Below are 10,647 nucleotides of genomic sequence, written 5' to 3' on the forward strand. Positions count from 1 at the left end.
TATATATATATCTCCTGGGGCCCTTTACTACGATCCCACAATGGCCCTTTCACATGTTCTGCAGTGAGCTCCCTTGCTACTGTATTGGGGCCCCCCAGGGTGGCAGAAAGCAAGAGATATATGTCACCAGCATACCAAGAAAATATAAGGGTCCAAAGCAGTGGGAGAACTATCAGGGTTGCAAAAAATGTCTTGCCACCGGGCCCTGGTGTTCTGCCACTGTGGGGTTCCCCAGCCTCCTCTTGCTGTCCTGCCCCTGCTATTGACAGCGCTGGTCTGACATCCCTTGGAATTTACAGGCTGGTTCTCCTGTCCTAAGGAGAAATCAGTCTGTTTTATCAGTAACTGAGAGTCCTGGTGGAGTCCTTCCTGCAACTTGCTCTTCTCCCTGCCAATGAGGATGCAGGGGAAGGAGTAGATCGGGCGGCCGTGGTTGTGTGAGCGCTCACATTATGCAGTGTCAGCGAGCAGAGGGAGGGGGGAGAAATCACCAGCAGGAGCTGACTGGGGACGCTCTCCCTCATTGCCTTTTTGTAAAAAAAAAAAAAAAAAAATTTTTTGGGGGGGGCACATGGTGGGGCACAGCATAATTTTGGGGGGTCAGGGCCCCCTCTGGCCCCCCCTAGGGACGCCATTGCCTGCTGGCCTTCCTGGCCGACAGGTATGCATTAAGGAGCTACCTCGTGGTCCTCCGATCGGAGGCCCATGATGCTACGGTGCAGGGGTGGGTCCAGAGGCTTGTCTGGGGCCTACCACCGCGGCCGATGAATGGTCCTGAGCTGTTGGTCCTGTGTGACGAAGCTGGACAGCCGAGGAGATCCCAGGGGAGGACCCGTCTTGGAGAGATCACGCAGCGTGCTGGTCTATAGTGGGGCCTGGTGACTCGGTTGGAGGACGTATCCAAAAGAAGTAATTATACAGCATAGTGTCGCCGGTTCGGCTTAAAGGTTCAGGCACTGTGACTGACTGTTCACTGCAGAAGATCTGATACATCCTGTGGCAGAGGATCGTGCAGATTTACCCCCCAAATGAGTCTGTGGCAGAGACTTTAGATTCGTGCTGCGTACTGGCTGCTAGACTGGTGAGAGAGGCCTATCCAGACGAGCAAAGAGTGCGTCCCATGAGGGGAACGCATTCCACATAATTATCTGAATTCTACCGGGACATTTGTCGCTAAGATCTTGTAAGAAGATATTTGAGTTTCTCCTGAAGGTTTCCTTTTCCGTCTCTTTCCTGCTACTTCCTAAAGTTTGACTGTTCAATAAAGCATTGAAAACGTACTCCAGTGTTGGTGCGTGTGTCGTCCAGCAGTAAACTCAACGGAACCCCTATACCCGATGCCGGTGAAACAGAGGGAAGCAAAATGAAGGTAACAGACCCGCTTAAACCAGCAGATCCACCGCAAGTTAGTGCTCCCTGTGGTGGCTCGTCCGGGATTTGTTGACTGACAATTATTGCAACTCAGTGCAGTGTTTTACCGGGAGTTTACAGAGAGAGCTGGACTTTGAAAAAAAATCTTTTCAGGAAGAGGAAAGGTTAAACTGCAGGACTTTGCTTTTGGGTGCGTAGACGCTGGGCGCCAGAAAAGGCCCGGGAGCTACGTGACTGAAAGAACAAGTGGGAGGAGTTACCCTACTTGCTACCGCGTGGGACGCGTGTAGTGTACTTGGCGCCAGAGAAGAGAAGCCTCGTGATCGTGCTGAAAAGATCAGTGTGGCCATGTTTTTTCCGGTGTTGCAATCAGTTGTGGGACCCAGAGTGTTCCCTGCAAGCATCGTGATGAATACTGTGCAATCTGGAACTCTGCTCACGGATACTGGAGTTCGAATGAAACCGCAGGGGAAGTTTGTCCTGTATACCTCGGGAGATGTTGAGGGACTGGGCATGACCTGCCATCGATGTGGAGGATTGGCCGTACAGCTTCGTCCATTCGGCCGATGTCCGCAGTGTGGAGAGTATTTGTTTGTAGTGAAGCCACCTACTATGCCACCCCGTGCCTACCGGATGGATTGGGTGACAGGTATCGCTACAGTGGAAGCTGCTATCACTACAGAGAGAGAGTGATGGGCCGCCACTTCGCCTGTTGCTACCGACAATGTTTCAGAAAGAGACACTGCTGCTGCCGTCTCATCAGGAGACATTACTTTGATTCCTGAGTCCACTACACCTGTTCCTGTGGTGCCTACTCAGAAGAAGGTGGGCTATGTAAAGGCTTCTCGCGGCTGTGGTCGAGACCTACCCCAGAGGTTACCTGAGCCGGAGATACCAGAGTCTATGTCTGGAATGGGTAAGCCATTGTTGGGGACTGTAAATAAGTATTTGCCAGCAGAAGAATTGAGAGACTCGGAAATAGAATCCATGTCGGATCTTTCCGGGGATGATGACCATGTCGCAAGAGCTATTGTGGTCACAAGGCGAGGATGTTGCCTCCACAATAACCCTTCCTGAATGGACTGCCATGAGTTCTGGGGAGACGTCGCCCTGTGTGGAGACGCACAGTGCTGTTGCGGGGACCTTGTCAAAAGTTATTGATTCGCTATAGACACCGGCTGGGTCTATGGTGAAAAAGTCATTAGACTCCTGTGTACCATCTGGTATGGGAAAAGACAGATCTTTGCCAAAACTTGCTCACTTGCAAAAGATGTTAAACAAGCGTGTAGCCGCAGAGTATGGATTAGAATTCCCCTATGTGCCCCAGGATGTCATGCGGGAGATTGAAACTAATCGGGAACTTTGGTACAATGAAGCTATTTGGGACTACTTGTCTGTGCCTAAGCCCTTTAGAAAGACTGGATGTTCTGTCCGGATGGATGAACGTTTTAACAGATGCTTTGTTCATTGAAACTATGGTCGGCATATCTATGCTGATAAAGTGGTGATCTGCAGACCGGGAAAGGACAATGCTGTATATTTTATTACCACTGTAGATAAAGAAGGAAAATATGTGATTCTACCAGATTCTTGGTTTTACTGGAAATTACAGACACTATTACTTTGAAGTTAGCTAGTTAGATAGCGACAGGGCAAAGAGATCTGCGTGGTCAAGATCTACAGATCCTGTTCTGTGTTTAAATCCAAGGACTTCTGTTTGCTAGCTGGATTTCTTTTATAAGAAAAGTTCTTGTGCAGGGATGGACTCCAAAAGTACATAATATTTCTAATACCAATCATAGGAAGAGAGTCTCATTTTAAATGAGGCTTTGCTCCTGGTGTTGCGTAGTGTGTATATATGTGTGTTTAAATATGTTTCTTTTTCAGGGATCATCGGATCATATGTATAGCTGGGAGGCTTTTCAGCTAGTTAGTTAGTGAGGTTGTAAAAAAAAAAAAAAAAATGATATTGTGGTTTTGTTCGCGGCTGTGAACATAATGTTTTATAGATATAAGTCTCATAACGTCTTTAAACTGTCCTTTTTCTCTCTCTTTGCCTATCTAAAGTTATGAGAAACTCAAATGCTACTCTCAGGCTTGAGAGTTACTGTTACTGCGTTCAGGACAGACGTTGGGGACAACGTCTATTGTAGTGGGGGGGGTATGTAACGCTGGTAGATTTACAATCTACCGCAGATTAGGTAAATGTAGTAAATTGTGTGTTAAGAAGGTTAAAAGTTCACCTCTGTTCCAGCTTGGCTGACGTTGTGTGTGCTTCCATGCTGACCGGTGGGTGTCGCTTCTACCATTAGTCAGTGTTGGAAGGGCAACGTGTCCAAGTGTATAGATGCTCCTCTGTCTCAGAGACAAGCTCGTTGGAGGTGGTCCTCCGAGTTGCATTCTGGGAAGGGGGTATTTATGAGACAGACGCCATGTTCTAAGGTCGTTTTGCAGCCACCTGCTGGCCCTCCTGGCCGACAGGTATGCGTTAAGGAGCTACCTCATGGTCCTCCGATCGGGAGGCCCACGATGCTACGGCGCAGGAGTGGGTCCAGAGGCTTGTCTGGGGCCTACCAATGCGGCTGAGGAATGGTCCTGAGCTGTTGGTCCTGTGTGACGAAGCTGGACAGCCGAGGAGATCCCAGGGGAGGACCCATCTTGGAGAGATCACGCAGCGTGCTGGTCTATAGAGGGGCCTGGTGACTCGGTTGGAGGACGTATCCAAAAGAAGTAATTATACAGCATAGTGTCGCCGGTTCGGGTTAAAGGTTCAGGCACTGTGACTGACTGTTCACTACAGAAGATCTGATACATCCTGTGGCAGAGGATCGTGCAGATTTACCCCCCAAATGAGTCTGTGGCAGAGACTTTAGATTCGTGCTGCGTACTGGCTGCTAGACTGGTGAGAGAGGCCTATCCAGACGAGCAAAGAGTGCGTCCCATGAGGGGAACGCATTCCACATAAATATCTGAAATCTACCGGGACATTTGTCGCTAAGATCTTGTAAGAAGATATTTGAGTTTCTCCTGAAGGTTTCCTTTTCCGTCTCTTTCCTGCTACTTCCTAAAGTTTGACTGTTCAATAAAGCATTGAAAACGTACTCCAGTGTTGGTGCGTGTGTCGTCCAGCAGTAAACTCAACGGAACCCCTAGACCCGGTGCCGGTAAAACAGAGGGAAGCAAAGTGAAGGTAACAGACCCACTTAAACCAGCAGCTTCACCGTGAGTTAGTGCTACACAGGCATTCAGCACTTTTTGTTATGCACCTCTGTTAGCCTATGTGGCTATGCACACATAGGCATTGACATGGGTATTTGAAGAGGAGCGTTCCAAGGCAGAAAAAAAACCCACCAAAGGTGCGTACTGAGAGGAGCTTTTGAGCAGAAAACTAACATCTAAGCATGCATAAATGCACATGTATGCATGCAAATGTATTTCAAAGGCCAGAATGGGTTTGGCGGGCACGCCAGGAGAGACAAAGGCAATCGTTTTTGATCCACCGTGATGCAAAGCGTCATGCCCGTGGCATGTGTACACCCCCCCTTCTCTGCTTTTACAGCTTAAGGGAGAGCAGTTGGGGGCAAGAAAAACATGGCTCAACTGAATGTTTTTACCGCCTCCTCAACTGAAAGTGTAAATGAGCCCTTGTAGAGTGTGGTAGAGGACTGTGTATTGGTCTCAGAGTAGCAGAGACATTATTACAATGGCTGTCCCTAAATCCCTGTTTCTACACCTATCATTAATTTAAAAATAATTCCCACTTTTATAGAAAGTGTGGATGATAACAGATATTTAGAGGTCAACTTCTGCAACTCATTTGTACATACAAAGTAAAAGAAGAAGAATTCTGGAGGTCAAAAGAAAGAAAGTATGTGTGTTTCCCATGAACATTTTTTTTTACATAGGGCAGGGCTGGAAATCATCCTGCCAAAAATGTGATAGATTTTGCTAGATTATGCTAATAAAAAAACACATCAACACTGTGCAAGGTTATGATAAATCTCAGGAAGGGCTAATCAGCAAAGAAAAAGAATTCAGCCAGTCATATGGTCTCTTATCAAATGCTACATGCTTCACAAACATAGCCCAATACTGTGAAGCACGCCTAAATAAAAAGCAGTATTTATATTCTCATTTGTCAAAGAAAGCCTTGGTGTGACGGCAACATGTACAGACTAAAAAGTTAGATAAACAAAACTTGAAAAGTGCAGTGGTGTACAGAAACCGATGTCAGCCTATATGATTTAAGATTATATTGGTTTAGCTCTGTCAGAGCAATAAAATATGATTCCTGATTGGTTGCATTGACAATTTTCTTTCACAATATTTTTTATCGAGAAATAGATTAGCATACAAAAAAAACATTGAAAAAAACAATAAACTGACATCAAAGTGCATTGACAATTTTCAACCAGACAACAGGGACACTGTTTTGAGGAGTTTTCCTTAGTTGGTAAAGATTTCCACTACCATTTTTCCATTTCCCTGGGAAGGGATTTCAAGAAAAAATTCACCCAAGGAAGCCTTTCTCATCCAGAAATCCATGTACCATTGGGTTCCTCCAGACTGAGGCTGCTAGGGGTTCCTTGAGCAATGAGCAATTTCTGACTCTCAGATAAACAACCAATAACAATGATCCTTTTAGCTATCTTTACGGGAGGATTCTTCACACTCACCACCAATGTAAAGAGCATTCTTCCTAGTGACCATCACACTAATGCAGCCCTCAAAATTTCCACTCGCCTGCTCGCATTTGGCGAGTGGAAATAAGCTGTGAAGATGCATCGGAGGAAGGGTGGGCACCACCGGCAGGTGAGGTTGAATGGGAGCCGATTCTCCTCTCAGTGATCAGCCAGTAAACTGTGGGGAAGAGAGAGGAGAGGAAGAGGAGAGCTGACCGGATCATACAAAGAGGGGAATTCCTTCTGTGACACAGCATGGATCTGAAACGACGGTCACTATCAAACAAAGTCCCACCTCCTTGAACTGGAATAAAGGGGGTGGAGGGAGGCACACTTCAGTGTAGTATGAAAATACCACAATTTAATGCACATGGAAATGCACTACAGGATAGAAGAAATGATATGCATGTCTGTTGTCAAAGCATCATCCTCGAGGGGTTCCTGCTGTCCAGTTTTCCATCCAGGGTCCAGATGGCTGTGAGAGGCTGAGCTGGGATGCTGGAGATGTCCAGGAAGTCCAGGGAATACAGGAAATCCGAGCTTCCTGGCTTGGACTGCACAGGAGGAAATGACGTCACCAGATGGGCGGGCCCCGATCGTAGAGAGGACAGAAAAGTCTATGGCTACGCGCTTGGAGCACACGGCTCCTTCTACTGGCCAGATTCCCTGGACTGCCTGGACATCTCCAGCATCCCAGCTCAGCCTCTCACAGCCACCTGGACCCTGGATGGAATATTGGATAGCAGGCACCCCTTGAGGATGATGCTTTGACAACAGACATGCGTATCATTTCTTCTATCCTGTAAGTGCATTTCCTTGTGCATTAAATTGTGGTCTTATCATACTACACTTAGGTGTGCCTCCCTCCTCCCCCTTTCTTCCAATTGCTTTTACAGAGTCTTGGGATACACTCTGGGGATGGCTGCCACCTGAACTTTTACCAATTTATTTCCAGTTGTCATGGACAACATAAGCCCACATCAAGGACTAGAACACTTTTCTGCCTCATACTGCAAATCTATCCATTGTTATGCGTTTGTGTGTTTTTATTTTTCCACCTCCTGGACAAGCTTCTATGATTCTATGACAGCACACTGGTCCAATGCGGGGAAATTGCTGTAGTGTGACATCTATTAGGAGCTGTTCCAGAAAGTAGGGCTTTGTTTGACATTGGTCGGCGTTTCAGATCCAAGCTGTGTCACAGTGGGAGATCAACTCTCTGTGTGATCTGGCCAGCTCTCCTCCTGATTCCTCCCTGTGATCCCCGTGCAGTTATAGGCTGCACTGATGGGCACTGATAAGCTGCATTGATGGGCACTGATGAGGCTGCATTGATGGACATTGATGAGGCTGCATTGATGGGCACTGACAGGCTGCGCTGATGGGCACTGACAGGCTGCTTTGATGGACACCAATGGGGCTACACTGATGGGGCAGCACTGATAGGCTGCACTGATGAGGCTGCACTGATGGGTACTGATAGGCTGCATTGATGGGCACTGATGAGGCTGCACTGATAAAGTTGTTGTTTATATTTATTTTTGTAACTTAATTCTGCATAAAACATTAAATCGGTGTAATTTCATGAGATAATTTACGAGGGTGTGTTTAGGGGTGGAATTAGGGGCGGGCAGGGTAGGGGTTGGGTGGGGCAACTGGTAGCAAATAAATCATACGGCCTGGCCAGTCCCCAGGATTTGAGATTTTGAGCCCTGCACTAATGTACTGTGAGATGTAAACATTGCAATTATTAGCAGGGTTCCCTGAGATTGAAAAGTCATTTCAAAGGTTCCTCTGTGGTTAAAAGGTTGATAAAGGTTCATCAAAGCTCTCTCCACTTTTCCGATAGCTGAAAAAAAAAAGGTTTGGGCTTCTGCTTACTGTTGGGGAATAGAGATGGGCCAAACTCTCGAACATCACAGAAGTTCAGACCCGAACAACAAACCCCATTGAAGTCTATGGGACCCAAACGTGAAGCCCATTTTGAAGGCTTATATGCAAGTTATTGGCCATAAAGAGGGTATGCATACCTCCCAACATTTTGAGATGGGAATGAGGGACATCTACTAATAAATGTATGTTGGCATAGGACACGCCCCCTGCCACACCCCCTTAAAGGAGAATTGACCAAAAAAAAGGTTAATTAAATCCACAAGGACTTTTTTTTACCACTACTGTTCCTTAATATTGGCTTTAAAATTTAAAAATGCAGCAATTTAGAAATTGGATGAAAGGTTTAGCACTGGGGAACACTTTTTGAAAGATAAAAAGTGCATTTTATATACAACTATATAGAGCAGACCAAAATGAGGGACAGAGGGACATTGCTCCAAATCAGGGACAGTCCCTCGAAATCAGGGACGGTTGGGGGCTATGTGTATGGGGGCCCAGCTACTGCCCTGGGGGACATGTACCAATGCAAAAAAAACTTTTAAGAAGATTGTTTTTAAATGAGCAGTGATTTTAATGATGCTTAGAGTGAAACCATAAAAATTCCTTTAAATATAGTGCCGGGGGGGGGGGGGGGGTTCTCCTTAGTCTGCCTGTAAAGTGGCACATCTGTACTGTTTATAGGTGACGTGGCAAGTGACAAGCTGCATCTGGTAACAGGTGACGTGGCAAGTGACACGCTGCATCTGGTGGCAGGCAACTGTGGCAAGTGACACGCTGCATCTGGTGACAGGCAACGGTGGCAAGTGACACGCTGCATCTGGTGACAAGTGACACGCAGCATCTGGTGCCAGGCAACGGTGGCAAGTGACACGTATCTGGTGGCAGGCAACTGCGGCAAGTGACACGCTGCATCTGGTGGCAGGCAACTGTGGCAAGTGACATGCTGCATCTGGTGACAGGCGACGTGGCAAGTGACAAACTGCATCTGGTGACAGGCAACGGTGGCAAGTGACACGCTGCATCTGGTGACAGGCGACGTGGCAAGTGACACACTGCATCTGGTGACAGGCAACGGTGGCAAGTGACACGCTGCATCTGGTGACAAGTGACACACTGCATCTGGGGGTGGGCAACTGGTGACAGGCGAAATGGCAAGTGACACGCTGCATCTGGTAACAGGCAACGGTCGCAAGTGACACGCTGCATCTGGTGACAGGTGACGTGGCAAGTGACACGCTGCATCTGGTAACAGGCAACGGTGGCAAGTGACACGCTGCATCTGGCGGTGGGCAACTGGTGACAGGCGAAATGGCAATTGACACGCTGCATCTGGTAACAGGCAACGGTCGCAAGTGACACGCTGCATCTGGTGACAGGCGACGTGGCAAGTGACACACTGCATCTGGTGACAAGTGACACGCTGCATCTGGTGGTGGGCAACTGGTGACAGGGGACGTGGCAAATGACACGCTGCATCTGGTAACAGGCAATGGTCGCAAGTGACAAGCTGCATCTGGTGAAAAGTGACACGCTGCATCTGGTGGTGGGCAAATGATGACAGGCAACATGGCAAGTGACACGCTGCATCTGGTGACAGGCAACGGTCGCAAGTTACACGCTGCATCTGGTGACAGGCAACGGTCGCAAGTGACACGCTGCATCTGGTGACAGGCAACAGTGGCAAGTGACATGCTGCATCTGGTGACAGGCAACAGTGGCAAGTGACACGCTGCATCTGGTGACAGGCAACGGTGACAAGTGACACGCTGCATCTGGTGGTGGGCAACTGGTGACAGGCGACGTGGCAAGTGAGACGCTGCATCTGGTGACAGGCAACGGTCGCAAGTGACACGCTGCATCTGGTGACAGGCAACGGTCGCAAGTGACACGCTGCATCTGGTGACAGGCAACGGTCGCAAGTGACACGCTGCATCTGGTGACAGGCAACAGTGGCAAGTGGCACGCTGCATCTGGTGACAGGCAACAGTGGCAAGTGACACGCTGCATCTGGTGACAGGCAACGGTGACAAGTGACACGCTGAATCTGGTGGTGGGCAACTGGTGACAGGCAACGTGGCAAGTGAGACGCTGCATCTGGTGACAGACAACGGTCGCAAGTGACACGCTGCATCTGGTGACAGGCAACGGTGACAAGTGACACGCTGCATCTGGTGACAAGTGACACGCAGCATCTGGTGGCAGGCAACGGTGGCAAGTGACACGCTGCATCTGGTGGCAGGCAACTGTGGCAAGTGACACGCTGCATCTGGTGACAGGCAACAGTGGCAAGTGACACGCTGCATCTGGTGACAGGCAACAGTGGCAAGTGACACGCTGCATCTGGTGACAGGCAACGGTGGCAAGTGACACGCTGCATCTGGTGGTGGGCAACTGGTGACAGGCGACGTGGCAAGTGAGACGCTGCATCTGGTGACAGGCAACGGTCGCAAGTGACACGCTGCATCTGGTGACAGGCAACGGTCGCAAGTGACACGCTGCATCTGGTGACAGGCAACAGTGGCAAGTGACACGCTGCATCTGGTGACAGGCAACAGTGGCAAGTGACACGCTGCATCTGATGACAGGCAACGGTGACAAGTGACACGCTGCATCTGGTGGTGGGCAACTGGTGACAGGCGACGTGGCAAGTGAGACGCTGCATCTGGTGACAGGCAACGGTCGCAAGTGACACGCTGCATCT

Source organism: Aquarana catesbeiana, linkage group LG03 (genome assembly GCF_042186555.1).
Source record: "Aquarana catesbeiana isolate 2022-GZ linkage group LG03, ASM4218655v1, whole genome shotgun sequence".
Taxonomy (NCBI): Eukaryota; Metazoa; Chordata; class Amphibia; order Anura; family Ranidae; genus Aquarana; species Aquarana catesbeiana.